General features: G+C 48.2%; 20 non-coding genes across 20 annotated transcripts; all 20 read right to left on the reverse strand.

Annotated features, from left to right (window-relative positions):
• Positions 1-1,860: 1,860 nt before the first annotated feature.
• On the reverse strand, positions 1,861-2,001 carry LOC149446945 (U4 spliceosomal RNA). Its single transcript, XR_016305908.1, has one exon. It is a non-coding gene; the product is annotated as a U4 spliceosomal RNA (small nuclear RNA).
• A 552-nt stretch (positions 2,002-2,553) lies between these two features.
• On the reverse strand, positions 2,554-2,626 carry TRNAK-UUU (transfer RNA lysine (anticodon UUU)). Its single transcript has one exon. It is a non-coding gene; the product is annotated as a tRNA-Lys (tRNA).
• A 627-nt stretch (positions 2,627-3,253) lies between these two features.
• Positions 3,254-3,394, reverse strand: LOC149446947 (U4 spliceosomal RNA). Its single transcript, XR_016306179.1, has one exon. It is a non-coding gene; the product is annotated as a U4 spliceosomal RNA (small nuclear RNA).
• Positions 3,395-3,945: 551 nt separating this feature from the next.
• TRNAK-UUU (transfer RNA lysine (anticodon UUU)) lies at positions 3,946-4,018 on the reverse strand. Its single transcript has one exon. It is a non-coding gene; the product is annotated as a tRNA-Lys (tRNA).
• Positions 4,019-4,645: 627 nt separating this feature from the next.
• On the reverse strand, positions 4,646-4,786 carry LOC149446949 (U4 spliceosomal RNA). Its single transcript, XR_016305910.1, has one exon. It is a non-coding gene; the product is annotated as a U4 spliceosomal RNA (small nuclear RNA).
• A 552-nt stretch (positions 4,787-5,338) lies between these two features.
• On the reverse strand, positions 5,339-5,411 carry TRNAK-UUU (transfer RNA lysine (anticodon UUU)). Its single transcript has one exon. It is a non-coding gene; the product is annotated as a tRNA-Lys (tRNA).
• Positions 5,412-6,038: 627 nt separating this feature from the next.
• Positions 6,039-6,179, reverse strand: LOC149446951 (U4 spliceosomal RNA). Its single transcript, XR_016305911.1, has one exon. It is a non-coding gene; the product is annotated as a U4 spliceosomal RNA (small nuclear RNA).
• A 1,251-nt stretch (positions 6,180-7,430) lies between these two features.
• Positions 7,431-7,571, reverse strand: LOC149446952 (U4 spliceosomal RNA). Its single transcript, XR_016306183.1, has one exon. It is a non-coding gene; the product is annotated as a U4 spliceosomal RNA (small nuclear RNA).
• A 552-nt stretch (positions 7,572-8,123) lies between these two features.
• On the reverse strand, positions 8,124-8,196 carry TRNAK-UUU (transfer RNA lysine (anticodon UUU)). The gene has a single exon. It is a non-coding gene; the product is annotated as a tRNA-Lys (tRNA).
• Positions 8,197-8,829: 633 nt separating this feature from the next.
• On the reverse strand, positions 8,830-8,970 carry LOC149446954 (U4 spliceosomal RNA). Its single transcript, XR_016305912.1, has one exon. It is a non-coding gene; the product is annotated as a U4 spliceosomal RNA (small nuclear RNA).
• Positions 8,971-9,522: 552 nt separating this feature from the next.
• Positions 9,523-9,595, reverse strand: TRNAK-UUU (transfer RNA lysine (anticodon UUU)). The gene has a single exon. It is a non-coding gene; the product is annotated as a tRNA-Lys (tRNA).
• Positions 9,596-10,228: 633 nt separating this feature from the next.
• LOC149446956 (U4 spliceosomal RNA) lies at positions 10,229-10,369 on the reverse strand. Its single transcript, XR_016305913.1, has one exon. It is a non-coding gene; the product is annotated as a U4 spliceosomal RNA (small nuclear RNA).
• Positions 10,370-10,920: 551 nt separating this feature from the next.
• TRNAK-UUU (transfer RNA lysine (anticodon UUU)) lies at positions 10,921-10,993 on the reverse strand. Its single transcript has one exon. It is a non-coding gene; the product is annotated as a tRNA-Lys (tRNA).
• Positions 10,994-11,626: 633 nt separating this feature from the next.
• Positions 11,627-11,767, reverse strand: LOC149446958 (U4 spliceosomal RNA). Its single transcript, XR_016305914.1, has one exon. It is a non-coding gene; the product is annotated as a U4 spliceosomal RNA (small nuclear RNA).
• Positions 11,768-12,318: 551 nt separating this feature from the next.
• On the reverse strand, positions 12,319-12,391 carry TRNAK-UUU (transfer RNA lysine (anticodon UUU)). Its single transcript has one exon. It is a non-coding gene; the product is annotated as a tRNA-Lys (tRNA).
• Positions 12,392-13,018: 627 nt separating this feature from the next.
• On the reverse strand, positions 13,019-13,159 carry LOC149446960 (U4 spliceosomal RNA). Its single transcript, XR_016305915.1, has one exon. It is a non-coding gene; the product is annotated as a U4 spliceosomal RNA (small nuclear RNA).
• A 1,258-nt stretch (positions 13,160-14,417) lies between these two features.
• Positions 14,418-14,558, reverse strand: LOC149446961 (U4 spliceosomal RNA). The gene has a single exon (XR_016305916.1). It is a non-coding gene; the product is annotated as a U4 spliceosomal RNA (small nuclear RNA).
• Positions 14,559-15,089: 531 nt separating this feature from the next.
• TRNAK-UUU (transfer RNA lysine (anticodon UUU)) lies at positions 15,090-15,162 on the reverse strand. The gene has a single exon. It is a non-coding gene; the product is annotated as a tRNA-Lys (tRNA).
• Positions 15,163-15,795: 633 nt separating this feature from the next.
• LOC149446963 (U4 spliceosomal RNA) lies at positions 15,796-15,936 on the reverse strand. Its single transcript, XR_016305917.1, has one exon. It is a non-coding gene; the product is annotated as a U4 spliceosomal RNA (small nuclear RNA).
• Positions 15,937-17,185: 1,249 nt separating this feature from the next.
• Positions 17,186-17,326, reverse strand: LOC149446964 (U4 spliceosomal RNA). Its single transcript, XR_016305918.1, has one exon. It is a non-coding gene; the product is annotated as a U4 spliceosomal RNA (small nuclear RNA).
• Between the last annotated feature and the right edge of the window lie 773 nt (positions 17,327-18,099).

An 18,099-nucleotide genomic window follows, 5' to 3' on the forward strand; every position in this document is an offset into this window, starting at 1 on the left:
TGGCCACGGTCTTTTCCAGGGAGATTTTTCGCCTGCATGGGTTGCCCAAGGTGATTGTCTCGGACCGCGGGAGTCAGTTCGTGTCCAGATTCTGGCGCGCCTTCTGCTCCCAGTTGGGCATTAGTCTCTCCTTTTCTTCAGCCTACCACCCGCAGTCCAATGGGGCTGCGGAGCGTTCCAATCAGGCCTTAGAACAATTCCTTCGGTGTTATATCTCGGACCATCAGGACGATTGGGCCGATCTCCTGCCTTGGGCTGAGTTTGCCAGGAACTCAGCGGTCAACTCCTCCTCCGGGATGTCCCCCTTCATGGCCAACTATGGGTACCAACCCGCGGTATTACCTGAGAGGTTCTCACCACAGGACATTCCGGCTGTGGAGAACCATCTTGCTGCCCTGCGTTCTTCATGGGGGCAGATCCAGAGGGCTTTGAGGGACTCGGCTCAGCGTCAGAAGTTCCAGGCTGATCGCAGACGGTTGCCCGCTCCTTCATACCAGGTCGGCGATCGGGTGTGGTTGTCTACTCGTAACCTCAATCTTCGGGTGCCCACACCCAAACTAGCTCCCCGTTTTGTCGGTCCTTTTCGCATTCTCCGCAAGGTGAATCCGGTGGCCTATGCCCTTGCCCTTCCACCTGGGATGCGGATCTCCAATATCTTTCATGTATCACTGTTGAAACCTCTGATCTGCAATCGCTTCACTACCTCTCTGCCTCGGCCCCGTCCCATTCGGGTTGACGGTCATGAGGAGTATGAGGTGAGCCGGATCCTGGACTCTCGATTGGTGCGCGGCCGATTACAGTTCCTGGTTCATTGGCGCGGTTATGGTCCCGAGGAGCGTTCCTGGGTTCCTTCCGCGGATGTCCATGCTCCTGCCCTCCTCCGCGCGTTTCATACCCGCTTTCCTCGGAAACCATTTGTTGAGCCGCGGAGGGGGAGGGGCCCTTGAGGAGGAGGTACTGTCAAGGTCCTACCTTTTCCCAGAGGTTATGTTACTCCATGTGCTAGCATCCATCTTGGATTTCTGCTGAGCATGATGGGAATCTTTTATGCCTTCAGGTCTCTGAGGTCCATCCCCCAGAGGGGTGTGGCTGAGTACATATAAGCCTGGGATCTGCACATGCTCTTTGCACTTGTGTCTTGTGTCTTTGTCTTGCTACAGCTCTGTGTATACGCTCGTGACTCTTCTGGTATTCTGACTCGGCTTGTGACTAAGACCATTCTCTGCATTTCCCTTTGATCTGACCTTCTGTTGCTGAACCCGGCCTGTGACCTGTGATTCTCTGTCTACTGTTCTGTACTGTTTTGTCCTGTTGTTATTGACCCGGCTTGTCTGACTACGCTATTGTCATTCTCACCAACTACACGCCATTGGCGGCGGCCATTACCGCAGCTGGGGTGTCTCGGGGGCCGCGACCTGGTCCCTGGTTGCGTCAAGTCCATCCCCACCATCAGGGGCCCTGGTGAAGGGCAGCCTGGGACTTAGACTCCGCGCCCTGAGGGACTTCAGTCTGTTGGTGGTGGTTGTCGTCAGCCAGTGCGTTACCCTGCCACTAGGCCTACCTGTCCGTTCCACAGCCCTGCCCTGACAGAAAGTTCACCTTTAGCCTCATGATGCCAGGTCTAGCAGAGAAAAAGCAAGGAAAAATTGAATGAGGTAGAGTCCACTCTGGATTAAAGGCAAGTGGGGGGGAACGAGCATGACGTGGCAATCACATATTGTTCTACTCAGCAGGCTGCGTGATGACACAAAAGATCTCTATAGTGTCCCCGGCCCCGTGACCCGCTTCCTCAACTCTAACACATCTCAGTCTGCATCTTAGAAGCCATTGCTTTTCTGCTGTTTCAAACATATTGCTCAGTCTCCTGAGAGACTCTCAAAAATTGCCAGTGCTGACTGTATTTCAAGTCATCACAGCGGGGTATTGGGATTAGTTTTCAATTAGCAATAATCACGCCTCAGGTGGACCTCATTGGCTATGATACTGCCACTGCGCAAAGCTAACCAAATCAGTGTCTGCCAATTTCTGCCCATCCTTGGAGGAGGTATTGACATTGAGGTGAGACACAAAAGTGTCATCCAGTGGGCCGCTGAGCATTCTGGGACTTGGCATGCTAATGTGACAGAGAAGACGCCTAAGCTGGCATTGTTTGCATTTGAAAGGACTAAGGAGAATGTCAAGTTTTGGGGCCTAGATGTCAAATGGCTTTCTCCCACAGCAGTTCTCAAAGGCCACTGAATGCATATGGTCCGACGGCTGCACTGTTGGGGAAAAAAAAGCCAAGGTGGAAAGCTTTGGGCCCGTCGTTGAAAGCTTTGTGGATAACAAGCCTGAACTGGAGTCCAGGAAAGCTGGCGTAGACCAGGCTTGTTGGGAATCAGTTGTTCAGGCAAACACCTGCAGCCACCTTTATTTCTGGGCTAGATTCACAGAGCCTTGAAAGGGGGAATTTTGCATCCCTTAGGACATTTCCTCTCTCTAGGCCAGTGAGCACTCCGGCAGATGGGCATAAAGATTACCTTATCCGCAGCTCAACAACAAGGACAAAGCTACCGCCCGAACAGGGACTTGAACCCTGGACCCTCAGATTAAAAGTCTGATGCTCTACTGACTGAGCTATCCGGGCTCTGAAACCTCCAAAACAGTCCAATCTGCTTGAAACTTCACTTTTATGGCAGAAAAAGACCATTCGGCCAAAAGAAAGAGGAGATGTGTGCCTGAATGCACAAGTATTTGGCTCACTCCGGCTGGCCAATCGTCCTCTCCCATTCCATTTTTTAGGACAGCTTGCAACCATGCAGATAGGGTCCAGTCTGGTAGAGATGGAGAACGCTGAAAGTTTCTGGCTTAGTGTAACTTATAGGTCAATGCTCTTTCACTGGAAACAAGGGCCTTGCAAAAAACACACCGGCCAAACTGGTTCCTTAACCCTGGACCAACACGCTTCCAGTATTCTTCCTAATTGACTGGGTTACAAATAAAGAAAGTTCACCTTTAGCCTCATGATGCCAGGTCTAGCAGAGAAAAAGCAAGGAAAAATTTAATGAGGTAGAGTCCACTCTGGATTAAAGGCAAGTGGGGGGGAACGAGCATGACGTGGCAATCACATATTGTTCTACTCAGCAGGCTGCGTGATGACACAAAAGATCTCTATAGTGTCCCCGGCCCCGTGACCCGCTTCCTCAACTCTAACACATCTCAGTCTGCATCTTAGAAGCCATTGCTTTTCTGCTGTTTCAAACATATTGCTCAGTCTCCTGAGAGACTCTCAAAAATTGCCAGTCCTGACTGTATTTCAAGTCATCACAGCGGGGTATTGGGATTAGTTTTCAATTAGCAATAATCACGCCTCAGGTGGACCTCATTGGCTATGATACTGCCACTGCGCAAAGCTAACCAAATCAGTGTCTGCCAATTTCTGCCCATCCTTGGAAGAGGTATTGACATTGAGGTGAGACGCAAAAGTGTCATTCAGTGGGCCGCTGAGCATTCTGGGACTTGGCATGCTAATGTGACAGAGAAGACGCCTAAGCTGGCATTGTTTGCATTTGAAAGGACTAAGGAGAATGTCAAGTTTTGGGCCTAGATGTCAAATGGCTTTCTCCCACAGCAGTTCTCAAAGGCCACTGAATGCATATGGTCCGACGGCTGCACTGTTGGGGAAAAAAATGCCAAGGTGGAAAGCTTTGGGCCCGTCGTTGAAAGCTTTCTGGATAACAAGCCTGAACTGGAGTCCAGGAAAGCTGGCGTAGACCAGGCTTGTTGGGAATCAGTTGTTCAGGCAAACACCTGCAGCCACCTTTATTTCTGGGCTAGATTCACAGAGCCTTGAAAGGGGGAATTTTGCATCCCTTAGGACATTTCCTCTCTCTAGGCCTGTGAGCACTCCGGCAGATGGGCATAAAGATTACCTTATCCGCAGCTCAACAACAAGGACAAAGCTACCGCCCGAACAGGGACTTGAACCCTGGACCCTCAGATTAAAAGTCTGATGCTCTACCGACTGAGCTATCCGGGCTCTGAAACCTCCAAGACAGTCCAATCTGCTTGAAACTTCACTTTTATGGCAGAAAAAGACCATTCGGCCAAAAGAAAGAGGAGATGTGTGCCTGAATGCACAAGTATTTGGCTCACTCCGGCTGGCCAATCGTCCTCTCCCATTCCATTTTTTAGGACAGCTTGCAACCATGCAGATAGGGTCCAGTCTGGTAGAGATGGAGAACGCTGAAAGTTTCTGGCTTAGTGTAACTTATAGGTCAATGCTCTTTCACTGGAAACAAGGGCCTTGCAAAAAACACACCGGCCAAACTGGTTCCTTAACCCTGGACCAACACGCTTCCAGTTTTCTTCCTAATTGACTGGGTTACAAATAAAGAAAGTTCACCTTTAGCCTCATGATGCCAGGTCTAGCAGAGAAAAAGCAAGGAAAAATTTAATGAGGTAGAGTCCACTCTGGATTAAAGGAAAGTGGGGGGGAACGAGCATGACGTGGCAATCACATATTGTTCTACTCAGCAGGCTGCGTGATGACACAAAAGATCTCTATAGTGTCCCCGGCCCCGTGACCCGCTTCCTCAACTCTAACACATCTCAGTCTGCATCTTAGAAGCCATTGCTTTTCTGCTGTTTCAAACATATTGCTCAGTCTCCTGAGAGACTCTCAAAAATTGCCAGTGCTGACTGTATTTCAAGTCATCACAGCGGGGTATTGGGATTAGTTTTCAATTAGCAATAATCACGCCTCAGGTGGACCTCATTGGCTATGATACTGCCACTGCGCAAAGCTAACCAAATCAGTGTCTGCCAATTTCTGCCCATCCTTGGAGGAGGTATTGACATTGAGGTGAGACACAAAAGTGTCATCCAGTGGGCCGCTGAGCATTCTGGGACTTGGCATGCTAATGTGACAGAGAAGACGCCTAAGCTGGCATTGTTTGCATTTGAAAGGACTAAGGAGAATGTCAAGTTTTGGGGCCTAGATGTCAAATGGCTTTCTCCCACAGCAGTTCTCAAAGGCCACTGAATGCATATGGTCCGACGGCTGCACTGTTGGGGAAAAAAAAGCCAAGGTGGAAAGCTTTGGGCCCGTCGTTGAAAGCTTTGTGGATAACAAGCCTGAACTGGAGTCCAGGAAAGCTGGCGTAGACCAGGCTTGTTGGGAATCAGTTGTTCAGGCAAACACCTGCAGCCACCTTTATTTCTGGGCTAGATTCACAGAGCCTTGAAAGGGGGAATTTTGCATCCCTTAGGACATTTCCTCTCTCTAGGCCAGTGAGCACTCCGGCAGATGGGCATAAAGATAACCTTATCCGCAGCTCAACAACATGGACAAAGCTACCGCCTGAACAGGGACTTGAACCCTGGACCCTCAGATTAAAAGTCTGATGCTCTACCGACTGAGCTATCCGGGCTCTGAAACCTCCAAAACAGTCCAATCTGCTTGAAACTTCACTTTTATGGCAGAAAAAGACCATTCGGCCAAAAGAAAGAGGAGATGTGTGCCTGAATGCACAAGTATTTGGCTCACTCCGGCTGGCCAATCGTCCTCTCCCATTCCATTTTTTAGGACAGCTTGCAACCATGCAGATAGGGTCCAGTCTGGTAGAGATGGAGAACGCTGAAAGTTTCTGGCTTAGTGTAACTTATAGGTCAATGCTCTTTCACTGGAAACAAGGGCCTTGCAAAAAACACACCGGCCAAACTGGTTCCTTAACCCTGGACCAACACGCTTCCAGTATTCTTCCTAATTGACTGGGTTACAAATAAAGAAAGTTCACCTTTAGCCTCATGATGCCAGGTCTAGCAGAGAAAAAGCAAGGAAAAATTTAATGAGGTAGAGTCCACTCTGGATTGAAGGCAAGTGGGGGGGAACGAGCATGACGTGGCAATCACATATTGTTCTCCTCAGCAGGCTGCGTGATGACACAAAAGATCTCTATAGAGTCCGCGGCCCCGTGACCCGCTTCCTCAACTCTAACACATCTCAGTCTGCATCTTAGAAGCCATTGCTTTTCTGCTGTTTCAAACATATTGCTCAGTCTCCTGAGAGACTCTCAAAAATTGCCAGTGCTGACTGTATTTCAAGTCATCACAGCGGGGTATTGGGATTAGTTTTCAATTAGCAATAATCACGCCTCAGGTGGACCTCATTGGCTATGATACTGCCACTGCGCAAAGCTAACCAAATCAGTGTCTGCCAATTTCTGCCCATCCTTGGAAGAGGTATTGACATTGAGGTGAGACACAAAAGTGTCATCCAGTGGGCCGCTGAGCATTCTGGGACTTGGCATGCTAATGTGACAGAGAAGACGCCTAAGCTGACATTGTTTGCATTTGAAAGGACTAAGGAGAATGTCAAGTTTTGGGGCCTAGATGTCAAATGGCTTTCTCCCACAGCAGTTCTCAAAGGCCACTGAATGCATATGGTCCGACGGCTGCACTGTTGGGGAAAAAAAAGCCAAGGTGGAAAGCTTTGGGCCCGTCGTTGAAAGCTTTGTGGATAACAAGCCTGAACTGGAGTCCAGGAAAGCTGGCGTAGACCAGGCTTGTTGGGAATCAGTTGTTCAGGCAAACACCTGCAGCCACCTTTATTTCTGGGCTAGATTCACAGAGCCTTGAAAGGGGGAATTTTGCATCCCTTAGGACATTTCCTCTCTCTAGGCCAGTGAGCACTCCGGCAGATGGGCATAAAGATTACCTTATCTGCAGCTCAACAACAAGGACAAAGCTACCGCCCGAACAGGGACTTGAACCCTCAGATTAAAAGTCTGATGCTCTACCGACTGAGCTATCCTGGCTCTGAAAGCTCCACCTCCAAAACAGTCCAATCTGCTTGAAACTTCACTTTTATGGCAGAAAAAGACCATGCGCCCAAAAGAAAGAGGAGATGTGTGCCTGAATGCACATGTATTTGGCTCACTCCGGATGGCCAATCGTCCTCTCCCATTCCATTTTTTAGGACAGCTTGCAACCATGCAGATAGGGTCCAGTCTGGTAGAGATGGAGAACGCTGAAAGTTTCTGGCTTAGTGTAACTTATAGGTCAATGCTCTTTCACTGGAAACAAGGGCCTTGCAAAAAACACACCGGCCAAACTGGTTCCTTAACCCTGGACCAACACGCTTCCAGTATTCTTCCTAATTGACTGGGTTACAAATAAAGAAAGTTCACCTTTAGCCTCATGATGCCAGGTCTAGCAGAGAAAAAGCAAGGAAAAATTTAATGAGGTAGAGTCCACTCTGGATTAAAGGCAAGTGGGGGGGAACGAGCATGACGTGGCAATCACATATTGTTCTACTCAGCAGGCTGCGTGATGACACAAAAGATCTCTATAGTGTCCCCGGCCCCGTGACCCGCTTCCTCAACTCTAACACATCTCAGTCTGCATCTTAGAAGCCATTGCTTTTCTGCTGTTTCAAACATATTGCTCAGTCTCCTGAGAGACTCTCAAAAATTGCCAGTGCTGACTGTATTTCAAGTCATCACAGCGGGGTATTGGGATTAGTTTTCAATTAGCAATAATCACGCCTCAGGTGGATCTCATTGGCTATGATACTGCCACTGCGCAAAGCTAACCAAATCAGTGTCTGCCAATTTCTGCCCATCCTTGGAGGAGGTATTGACATTGAGGTGACACACAAAAGTGTCATCCAGTGGGCCGCTGAGCATTCTGGGACTTGGCATGCTAATGTGACAGAGAAGACGCCTAAGCTGGCATTGTTTGCATTTGAAAGGACTAAGGAGAATGTCAAGTTTTGGGGCCTAGATGTCAAATGGCTTTCTCCCACAGCAGTTCTCAAAGGCCACTGAATGCATATGGTCCGACGGCTGCACTGTTGGGGAAAAAAAAGCCAAGGTGGAAAGCTTTGGGCCCGTCGTTGAAAGCTTTGTGGATAACAAGCCTGAACTGGAGTCCAGGAAAGCTGGCGTAGACCAGGCTTGTTGGGAATCAGTTGTTCAGGCAAACACCTGCAGCCACCTTTATTTCTGGGCTAGATTCACAGAGCCTTGAAAGGGGGAATTTTGCATCCCTTAGGACATTTTCTCTCTCTAGGCCAGTGAGCACTCCGGCAGATGGGCATAAAGATTACCTTATCCGCAGCTCAACAACAAGGACAAAGCTATCACCCGAACAGGGACTTGAACCCTGGACCCTCAGATTAAAAGTCTGATGCTCTACCGACTGAGCTATCCGGGCTCTGAAAGCTCCACCTCCAAAACAGTCCAATCTGCTTGAAACTTCACTTTTATGGCAGAAAAAGACCATGCGCCCAAAAGAAAGAGGAGATGTGTGCCTGAATGCACAAGTATTTGGCTCACTCCGGCTGGCCAATCGTCCTCTCCCATTCCATTTTTTAGGACAGCTTGCAACCATGCAGATAGGGTCCAGTCTGGTAGAGATGGAGAACGCTGAAAGTTTCTGGCTTAGTGTAACTTATAGGTCAATGCTCTTTCACTGGAAACAAGGGCCTTGCAAAAAACACACCGGCCAAACTGGTTCCTTAACCCTGGACCAACACGCTTCCAGTATTCTTCCTAATTGACTGGGTTACAGATAAAGAAAGTTCACCTTTAGCCTCATGATGCCAGGTCTAGCAGAGAAAAAGCAAGGAAAAATTGAATGAGGTAGAGTCCACTCTGGATTAAAGGCAAGTGGGGGGGAACGAGCATGACGTGGCAATCACATATTGTTCTACTCAGCAGGCTGCGTGATGACACAAAAGATCTCTATAGTGTCCCCGGCCCCGTGACCCGCTTCCTCAACTCTAACACATCTCAGTCTGCATCTTAGAAGCCATTGCTTTTCTGCTGTTTCAAACATATTGCTCAGTCTCCTGAGAGACTCTCAAAAATTGCCAGTGCTGACTGTATTTCAAGTCATCACAGCGGGGTATTGGGATTAGTTTTCAATTAGCAATAATCACGCCTCAGGTGGACCTCATTGGCTATGATACTGCCACTGCGCAAAGCTAACCAAATCAGTGTCTGCCAATTTCTGCCCATCCTTGGAGGAGGTATTGACATTGAGGTGAGACACAAAAGTGTCATCCAGTGGGCCGCTGAGCATTCTGGGACTTGGCATGCTAATGTGACAGAGAAGACGCCTAAGCTGGCATTGTTTGCATTTGAAAGGACTAAGGAGAATGTCAAGTTTTGGGGCCTAGATGTCAAATGGCTTTCTCCCACAGCAGTTCTCAAAGGCCACTGAATGCATATGGTCCGACGGCTGCACTGTTGGGGAAAAAAAAGCCAAGGTGGAAAGCTTTGGGCCCGTCGTTGAAAGCTTTGTGGATAACAAGCCTGAACTGGAGTCCAGGAAAGCTGGCGTAGACCAGGCTTGTTGGGAATCAGTTGTTCAGGCAAACACCTGCAGCCACCTTTATTTCTGGGCTAGATTCACAGAGCCTTGAAAGGGGGAATTTTGCATCCCTTAGGACATTTTCTCTCTCTAGGCCAGTGAGCACTCCGGCAGATGGGCATAAAGATTACCTTATCCGCAGCTCAACAACAAGGACAAAGCTACCGCCCGAACAGGGACTTGAACCCTGGACCCTCAGATTAAAAGTCTGATGCTCTACCAACTGAGCTATCCGGGCTCTGAAAGCTCCACCTCCAAAACAGTCCAATCTGCTTGAAACTTCACTTTTATGGCAGAAAAAGACCATGCGCCCAAAAGAAAGAGGAGATGTGTGCCTGAATGCACAAGTATTTGGCTCACTCCGGCTGGCCAATCGTCCTCTCCCATTCCATTTTTTAGGACAGCTTGCAACCATGCAGATAGGGTCCAGTCTGGTAGAGATGGAGAACGCTGAAAGTTTCTGGCTTAGTGTAACTTATAGGTCAATGCTCTTTCACTGGAAACAAGGGCCTTGCAAAAAACACACCGGCCAAACTGGTTCCTTAACCCTGGACCAACACGCTTCCAGTATTCTTCCTAATTGACTGGGTTACAGATAAAGAAAGTTCACCTTTAGCCTCATGATGCCAGGTCTAGCAGAGAAAAAGCAAGGAAAAATTGAATGAGGTAGAGTCCACTCTGGATTAAAGGCAAGTGGGGGGGAACGAGCATGACGTGGCAATCACATATTGTTCTACTCAGCAGGCTGCGTGATGACACAAAAGATCTCTATAGTGTCCCCGGCCCCGTGACCCGCTTCCTGAACTCTAACACATCTCAGTCTGCATCTTAGAAGCCATTGCTTTTCTGCTGTTTCAAACATATTGCTCAGTCTCCTGAGAGACTCTCAAAAATTGCCAGTGCTGACTGTATTTCAAGTCATCACAGCGGGGTATTGGGATTAGTTTTCAATTAGCAATAATCACGCCTCAGGTGGACCTCATTGGCTATGATACTGCCACTGCGCAAAGCTAACCAAATCAGTGTCTGCCAATTTCTGCCCATCCTTGGAGGAGGTATTGACATTGAGGTGACACACAAAAGTGTCATCCAGTGGGCCGCTGAGCATTCTGGGACTTGGCATGCTAATGTGACAGAGAAGACGCCTAAGCTGGCATTGTTTGCATTTGAAAGGACTAAGGAGAATGTCAAGTTTTGGGCCTAGATGTCAAATGGCTTTCTCCCACAGCAGTTCTCAAAGGCCACTGAATGCATATGGTCCGACGGCTGCACTGTTGGGGAAAAAAAAGCCAAGGTGGAAAGCTTTGGGCCCGTCGTTGAAAGCTTTGTGGATAACAAGCCTGAACTGGAGTCCAGGAAAGCTGGCGTAGACCAGGCTTGTTGGGAATCAGTTGTTCAGGCAAACACCTGCAGCCACCTTTATTTCTGGGCTAGATTCACAGAGCCTTGAAAGGGGGAATTTTGCATCCCTTAGGACATTTCCTCTCTCTAGGCCAGTGAGCACTCCGGCAGATGGGCATAAAGATTACCTTATCCGCAGCTCAACAACAAGGACAAAGCTACCGCCCGAACAGGGACTTGAACCCTGGACCCTCAGATTAAAAGTCTGATGCTCTACCGACTGAGCTATCCGGGCTCTGAAAGCTCCACCTCCAAAACAGTCCAATCTGCTTGAAACTTCACTTTTATGGCAGAAAAAGACCATGCGCCCAAAAGAAAGAGGAGATGTGTGCCTGAATGAACAAGTATTTGGCTCACTCCGGCTGGCCAATCGTCCTCTCCCATTCCATTTTTTAGGACAGCTTGCAACCATGCAGATAGGGTCCAGTCTGGTAGAGATGGAGAACGCTGAAAGTTTCTGGCTTAGTGTAACTTATAGGTCAATGCTCTTTCACTGGAAACAAGGGCCTTGCAAAAAACACACCGGCCAAACTGGTTCCTTAACCCTGGACCAACACGCATCCAGTATTCTTCCTAATTTACTGGGTTACAGATAAAGAAAGTTCACCTTTAGCCTCATGATGCCAGGTCTAGCAGAGAAAAAGCAAGGAAAAATTGAATGAGGTAGAGTCCACTCTGGATTAAAGGCAAGTGGGGGGGAACGAGCATGACGTGGCAATCACATATTGTTCTACTCAGCAGGCTGCGTGATGACACAAAAGATCTCTATAGTGTCCCCGGCCCCGTGACCCGCTTCCTCAACTCTAACACATCTCAGTCTGCATCTTAGAAGCCATTGCTTTTCTGCTGTTTCAAACATATTGCTCAGTCTCCTGAGAGACTCTCAAAAATTGCCAGTGCTGACTGTATTTCAAGTCATCACAGCGGGGTATTGGGATTAGTTTTCAATTAGCAATAATCACGCCTCAGGTGGACCTCATTGGCTATGATACTGCCACTGCGCAAAGCTAACCAAATCAGTGTCTGCCAATTTCTGCCCATCCTTGGAGGAGGTATTGACATTGAGGTGAGACACAAAAGTGTCATCCAGTGGGCCGCTGAGCATTCTGGGACTTGGCATGCTAATGTGACAGAGAAGACGCCTAAGCTGGCATTGTTTGCATTTGAAAGGACTAAGGAGAATGTCAAGTTTTGGGCCTAGATGTCAAATGGCTTTCTCCCACAGCAGTTCTCAAAGGCCACTGAATGCATATGGTCCGACGGCTGCACTGTTGGGGAAAAAAAAGCCAAGGTGGAAAGCTTTGGGCCCGTCGTTGAAAGCTTTGTGGATAACAAGCCTGAACTGGAGTCCAGGAAAGCTGGCGTAGACCAGGCTTGTTGGGAATCAGTTGTTCAGGCAAACACCTGCAGCCACCTTTATTTCTGGGCTAGATTCACAGAGCCTTGAAAGGGGGAATTTTGCATCCCTTAGGACATTTCCTCTCTCTAGGCCTGTGAGCACTCCGGCAGATGGGCATAAAGATTACCTTATCCGCAGCTCAACAACAAGGACAAAGCTACCGCCCGAACAGGGACTTGAACCCTGGACCCTCAGATTAAAAGTCTGATGCTCTACCGACTGAGCTATCCGGGCTCTGAAACCTCCAAGACAGTTCAATCTGCTTGAAACTTCACTTTTAAGGCAGAAAAAGACCATTCGGCCAAAAGAAAGAGGAGATGTGTGCCTGAATGCACAAGTATTTGGCTCACTCCGGCTGGCCAATCGTCCTCTCCCATTCCATTTTTTAGGACAGCTTGCAACCATGCAGATAGGGTCCAGTCTGGTAGAGATGGAGAACGCTGAAAGTTTCTGGCTTAGTGTAACTTATAGGTCAATGCTCTTTCACTGGAAACAAGGGCCTTGCAAAAAACACACCGGCCAAACTGGTTCCTTAACCCTGGACCAACACGCTTCCAGTATTCTTCCTAATTGACTGGGTTACAAATAAAGAAAGTTCACCTTTTGCCTCATGATGCCAGGTCTAGCAGAGAAAAAGCAAGGAAAAATTGAATGAGGTAGAGTCCACTCTGGATTAAAGGCAAGTGGGGGGGAACGAGCATGACGTGGCAATCACATATTGTTCTACTCAGCAGGCTGCGTGATGACACAAAAGATCTCTATAGTGTCCCCGGCCCCGTGACCCGCTTCCTCAACTCTAACACATCTCAGTCTGCATCTTAGAAGCCATTGCTTTTCTGCTGTTTCAAACATATTGCTCAGTCTCCTGAGAGACTCTCAAAAATTGCCAGTGCTGACTGTATTTCAAGTCATCACAGCGGGGTATTGGGATTAGTTTTCAATTAGCAATAATCACGCCTCAGGTGGACCTCATTGGCTATGATACTGCCACTGCGCAAAGCTAACCAAATCAGTGTCTGCCAATTTCTGCCCATCCTTGGAGGAGGTATTGACATTGAGGTGAGACACAAAAGTGTCATCCAGTGGGCCGCTGAGCATTCTGGGACTTGGCATGCTAATGTGACAGAGAAGACGCCTAAGCTGGCATTGTTTGCATTTGAAAGGACTAAGGAGAATGTCAAGTTTTGGGGCCTAGATGTCAAATGGCTTTCTCCCACAGCAGTTCTCAAAGGCCACTGAATGCATATGGTCCGACGGCTGCACTGTTGGGGAAAAAAAAGCCAAGGTGGAAAGCTTTGGGCCCGTCGTTGAAAGCTTTGTGGATAACAAGCCTGAACTGGAGTCCAGGAAAGCTGGCGTAGACCAGGCTTGTTGGGAATCAGTTGTTCAGGCAAACACCTGCAGCCACCTTTATTTCTGGGCTAGATTCACAGAGCCTTGAAAGGGGGAATTTTGCATCCCTTAGGACAATTCCTCTCTCTAGGCCAGTGAGCACTCCGGCAGATGGGCATAAAGATTACCTTATCCGCAGCTCAACAACAAGGACAAAGCTACCGCCCAAACAGGGACTTGAATCCTGGACCCTCAGATTAAAAGTCTGATGCTCTACCGACTGAGCTATCCGGGCTCTGAAAGCTCCACCTCCAAAACAGTCCAATCTGCTTGAAACTTCACTTTTATGGCAGAAAAAGACCATGCGCCCAAAAGAAAGAGGAGATGTGTGCCTGAATGCACAAGTATTTGGCTCACTCCGGCTGGCCAATCGTCCTCTCCCATTCCATTTTTTAGGACAGCTTGCAACCATGCAGATAGGGTCCAGTCTGGTAGAGATGGAGAACGCTGAAAGTTTCTGGCTTAGTGTAACTTATAGGTCAATGCTCTTTCACTGGAAACAAGGGCCTTGCAAAAAACACACCGGCCAAACTGGTTCCTTAACCCTGGACCAACACGCTTCCAGTATTCTTCCTAATTGACTGGGTTACAAATAAAGAAAGTTCACCTTTAGCCTCATGATGCCAGGTCTAGCAGAGAAAAAGCAAGGAAAAATTTAATGAGGTAGAGTCCACTCTGGATTAAAGGCAAGTGGGGGGGAACGAGCATGACGTGGCAATCACATATTGTTCTACTCAGCAGGCTGCGTGATGACACAAAAGATCTCTATAGTGTCCCCGGCCCCGTGACCCGCTTCCTCAACTCTAACACATCTCAGTCTGCATCTTAGAAGCCATTGCTTTTCTGCTGTTTCAAACATATTGCTCAGTCTCCTGAGAGACTCTCAAAAATTGCCAGTGCTGACTGTATTTCAAGTCATCACAGCGGGGTATTGGGATTAGTTTTCAATTAGCAATAATCACGCCTCAGGTGGACCTCATTGGCTATGATACTGCCACTGCGCAAAGCTAACCAAATCAGTGTCTGCCAATTTCTGCCCATCCTTGGAGGAGGTATTGACATTGAGGTGAGACACAAAAGTGTCATCCAGTGGGCCGCTGAGCATTCTGGGACTTGGCATGCTAATATGACAGAGAAGACGCCTAAGCTGGCATTGTTTGCATTTGAAAGGACTAAGGAGAATGTCAAGTTTTGGGGCCTAGATGTCAAATGGCTTTCTCCCACAGCAGTTCTCAAAGGCCACTGAATGCATATGGTCCGACGGCTGCACTGTTGGGGAAAAAAAAGCCAAGGTGGAAAGCTTTGTGGATAACAAGCCTGCACTGGAGTCCAGGAAAGCTGGCGTAGACCAGGCTTGTTGGGAATCAGTTGTTCAGGCAAACACCTGCAGCCACCTTTATTTCTGGGCTAGATTCACAGAGCCTTGAAAGGGGGAATTTTGCATCCCTTAGGACATTTCCTCTCTCTAGGCCAGTGAGCACTCCGGCAGATGGGCATAAAGATTACCTTATCCGCAGCTCAACAACAAGGACAAAGCTACCGCCCGAACAGGGACTTGAACCCTGGACCCTCAGATTAAAAGTCTGATGCTCTACCGACTGAGCTATCCGGGCTCTGAAAGCTCCACCTCCAAAACAGTCCAATCTGCTTGAAACTTCACTTTTATGGCAGAAAAAGACCATGCGCCCAAAAGAAAGAGGAGATGTGTGCCTGAATGCACAAGTATTTGGCTCACTCCGGCTGGCCAATCGTCCTCTCCCATTCCATTTTTTAGGACAGCTTGCAACCATGCAGATAGGGTCCAGTCTGGTAGAGATGGAGAACGCTGAAAGTTTCTGGCTTAGTGTAACTTATAGGTCAATGCTCTTTCACTGGAAACAAGGGCCTTGCAAAAAACACACCGGCCAAACTGGTTCCTTAACCCTGGACCAACACGCTTCCAGTATTCTTCCTAATTGACTGGGTTACAAATAAAGAAAGTTCACCTTTAGCCTCATGATGCCAGGTCTAGCAGAGAAAAAGCAAGGAAAAATTTAATGAGGTAGAGTCCACTCTGGATTAAAGGCAAGTGGGGGGGAACGAGCATGACGTGGCAATCACATATTGTTCTACTCAGCAGGCTGCGTGATGACACAAAAGATCTCTATAGTGTCCCCGGCCCCGTGACCCGCTTCCTCAACTCTAACACATCTCAGTCTGCATCTTAGAAGCCATTGCTTTTCTGCTGTTTCAAACATATTGCTCAGTCTCCTGAGAGACTCTCAAAAATTGCCAGTGCTGACTGTATTTCAAGTCATCACAGCGGGGTATTGGGATTAGTTTTCAATTAGCAATAATCACGCCTCAGGTGGACCTCATTGGCTATGATACTGCCACTGCGCAAAGCTAACCAAATCAGTGTCTGCCAATTTCTGCCCATCCTTGGAAGAGGTATTGACATTGAGGTGAGACACAAAAGTGTCATCCAGTGGGCCGCTGAGCATTCTGGGACTTGGCATGCTAATGTGACAGAGAAGACGCCTAAGCTGGCATTGTTTGCATTTGAAAGGACTAAGGAGAATGTCAAGTTTTGGGCCTAGATGTCAAATGGCTTTCTCCCACAGCAGTTCTCAAAGGCCACTGAATGCATATGGTCCGACGGCTGCACTGTTGGGGAAAAAAAAGCCAAGGTGGAAAGCTTTGGGCCCGTCGTTGAAAGCTTTGTGGATAACAAGCCTGAACTGGAGTCCAGGAAAGCTGGCGTAGACCAGGCTTGTTGGGAATCAGTTGTTCAGGCAAACACCTGCAGCCACCTTTATTTCTGGGCTAGATTCACAGAGCCTTGAAAGGGGGAATTTTGCATCCCTTAGGACATTTCCTCTCTCTAGGCCAGTGAGCACTCCGGCAGATGGGCATAAAGATTACCTTATCCACAGCTCAACAACAAGGACAAAGCTATCGCCCGAACAGTGACTTGAACCTCAGATTAAAAGTCTGATGCTCTACCGACTGAGCTATCCGGGCTCTGAAAGCTCCTCCTCCAAAACAGTCCAATCTGCTTGAAACTTCACTTTTATGGCAGAAAAAGACCATGCGCCCAAAAGAAAGAGGAGATGTGTGCCTGAATGCACAAGTATTTGGCTCACTCCGGCTGGCCAATCGTCCTCTCCCATTCCATTTTTTAGGACAGCTTGCAACCATGCAGATAGGGTCCAGTCTGGTAGAGATGGAGAACGCTGAAAGTTTCTGGCTTAGTGTAACTTATAGGTCAATGCTCTTTCACTGGAAACAAGGGCCTTGCAAAAAACACACCGGCCAAACTGGTTCCTTAACCCTGGACCAACACGCTTCCAGTATTCTTCCTAATTGACTGGGTTACAAATAAAGAAAGTTCACCTTTAGCCTCATGATGCCAGGTCTAGCAGAGAAAAAGCAAGGAAAAATTGAATGAGGTAGAGTCCACTCTGGATTAAAGGCAAGTGGGGGGGAAGGAGCATGACGTGGCAATCACATATTGTTCTACTCAGCAGGCTGCGTGATGACACAAAAGATCTCTATAGTGTCCCCGGCCCCGTGACCCGCTTCCTCAACTCTAACACATCTCAGTCTGCATCTTAGAAGCCATTGCTTTTCTGCTGTTTCAAACATATTGCTCAGTCTCCTGAGAGACTCTCAAAAATTGCCAGTGCTGACTGTATTTCAAGTCATCACAGCGGGGTATTGGGATTAGTTTTCAATTAGCAATAATCACGCCTCAGGTGGACCTCATTGGCTATGATACTGCCACTGCGCAAAGCTAACCAAATCAGTGTCTGCCAATTTCTGCCCATCCTTGGAGGAGGTATTGACATTGAGGTGAGACACAAAAGTGTCATCCAGTGGGCCGCTGAGCATTCTGGGACTTGGCATGCTAATGTGACAGAGAAGACGCCTAAGCTGGCATTGTTTGCATTTGAAAGGACTAAGGAGAATGTCAAGTTTTGGGGCCTAGATGTCAAATGTCAAATGGCTTTCTCCCACAGCAGTTCTCAAAGGCCACTGAATGCATATGGTCCGACGGCTGCACTGTTGGGGAAAAAAAAGCCAAGGTGGAAAGCTTTGGGCCCGTCGTTGAAAGCTTTGTGGATAACAAGCCTGAACTGGAGTCCAGGAAAGCTGGCGTAGACCAGGCTTGTTGGGAATCAGTTGTTCAGGCAAACACCTGCAGCCACCTTTATTTCTGGGCTAGATTCACAGAGCCTTGAAAGGGGGAATTTTGCATCCCTTAGGACATTTCCTCTCTCTAGGCCAGTGAGCACTCCGGCAGATGGGCATAAAGATTACCTTATCCGCAGCTCAACAACAAGGACAAAGCTACCGCCCGAACAGGGACTTGAACCTCAGATTAAAAGTCTGATGCTCTACCGACTGAGCTATCCGGGCTCTGAAAGCTCCACCTCCAAAACAGTCCAATCTGCTTGAAACTTCACTTTTATGGCAGAAAAAGACCATGCGCCCAAAAGAAAGAGGAGATGTGTGCCTGAATGCACAAGTATTTGGCTCACTCCGGCTGGCCAATCGTCCTCTCCCAT

Source organism: Staurois parvus, unplaced genomic scaffold (assembly GCF_062004578.1).
Source record: "Staurois parvus isolate SC_StPar_1 unplaced genomic scaffold, SC_StPar_1.0 ptg000689l, whole genome shotgun sequence".
NCBI classification, from domain to species: Eukaryota; Metazoa; Chordata; class Amphibia; order Anura; family Ranidae; genus Staurois; species Staurois parvus.